General features: G+C 45.0%; 1 pseudogene; it reads right to left on the minus strand.

Moving 5' to 3' along the window:
- Positions 1-733: 733 nt before the first annotated feature.
- On the minus strand, positions 734-893 carry LOC128348424 (uncharacterized; annotated as a pseudogene).
- Between the last annotated feature and the right edge of the window lie 886 nt (positions 894-1,779).

Raw genomic sequence — 1,779 nt, forward strand, 5'->3', positions numbered from 1 at the left:
GTTTCAAGTACACAACATTTTATGCCCAAAACGTTTCACGTACAGATACTATAAAGCAGGACTGCATTCTGACAAAGGGCCAGAATCTATCCACATTCTATCCACATTCTATTTAAGAGCCCCAGTTCTCACATACTCCCCAGGGGGCAGCATCCAGAGCAAATACCATATATACTCGAGTATAAGCCAAATTTTTCAGCACCCAAAATGTGCTGAAAAAATCAGCCTCAGCTTATACTCGAGTCATCTATCTGCCCGTGCTAAAATGTCCCCCTATAATAAAGTACATACTGGTCACAATATACCCCACTGATGTCTCAATTAATGTAATTTTATTGGCATTTGTTTTGATTATTGAAACTCACCAGTAGCTGCTGCATTTCCCACCCTAGGCTTATACTCAAGTCAATCAGTTTTTTGGTTTCTTAGGTAAAATTAGGTACCTTGGCTTATACTCGAGTATATACGGTAAGTTAAACTTAGTTGCACTAAACACAGACACACCCTGGATTTTCACAAGAGCACTCTTGCACAAATGTTCCCATTCAGACAGAGGTGGCATACCATTTGTTGTGCAAATGTTGCACACAAACACGAGCATTGTTCCATTCAGTAGCACAACACTAATCTGGAGCACAAGCCCCAGACTTAGAATTAGCTAGAACAGTCTGGTACTCAGATGCTTTGATGTCAGCAAGGGATGCAGTTTGATGAGTCTGCTTTAAAAACTAGAACCTGTTCACTAGGCTACAGTGATAGAGGCCTTGTAAAAACACTTAAGAACCTGGCAATGGAACAAGTTAGCTCTTGAACACAGGGTAGCTAGAGTTATTGTATGCCTTTTCTGACACCACATTCACTGGAGAAAGTAATGAATGGGTAACACAAAGGGCAAAGTTACATGTAAAGCTACACTTACAACACAGAGAACATGAATCAATGCAGACTTGTAACGTATTAAGAATATGATATTCTTCGTAGAGTGTCAGATACAGTAGTGTATGTACTTGAGAAGGCACATTTATTATAGTTTAGTGTTGTCCAAGACCATGGGTAGATTGTGTGTACATCTGAAAAAACAAAGCAGCAATATAATGGATCAATCATTTCAATGTAGTTGCTAATTGCTTAGTGTAAAGTAGAGCTGTGCGAACCTGTTTGATGGTTCAGGGATTCAGTGGTTTGGTTCGGGGGTTCAATGGCTCAGGGTCGAACCGACACCCCTCCCCGGATCTCCCCCCGCCCCCAGCCAGCTCGCAATTAAAAAAAAAAATCTTTAAAAAATTTCTTTACCTCTAGCCCCATCGAGGGGCTTCCTAAAGGCTACAGGGGTGGGGGATCCACAAAGGTTTCCCTTCCCCCTGCTGGCCTCGGTAATTACCGCTGCAGCCTGTTTGGCCACACTTTCTGGCCTGTTCGGGCCTTCATATACCAGAGTGGCAGCAATTTTTCCTCCCACCGCACATGCGCAAATGCCCTCCGCAAGGCCTGGCATGGCCCAGGGCCTTGCAGAGGCCATTGGCGTATGCGCAGTAGCCATTTTTTTAAAAAAATTGAGGTCATTAGGACTGGCAGAGACCAGGAGGTTGGTGATGATGCGCCCCTGATCATGCACGACCCACACCCAGCAACAGCAGTGCGGGTGGCCCTTCGACTCTCACCCCTTCTTTTTCCCAGTCTAGTGGTGCGGCATCCAAGGCAGCAGCACCAACGCAATAGGCAGTTCCTCCCACTAAATCAGCCCAGTGACTTAAGCGGGTATGCCTTGGCGCCTTGCCC

Source organism: Hemicordylus capensis, chromosome 2 (assembly GCF_027244095.1).
Source record: "Hemicordylus capensis ecotype Gifberg chromosome 2, rHemCap1.1.pri, whole genome shotgun sequence".
NCBI classification, from domain to species: domain Eukaryota; kingdom Metazoa; phylum Chordata; class Lepidosauria; order Squamata; family Cordylidae; genus Hemicordylus; species Hemicordylus capensis.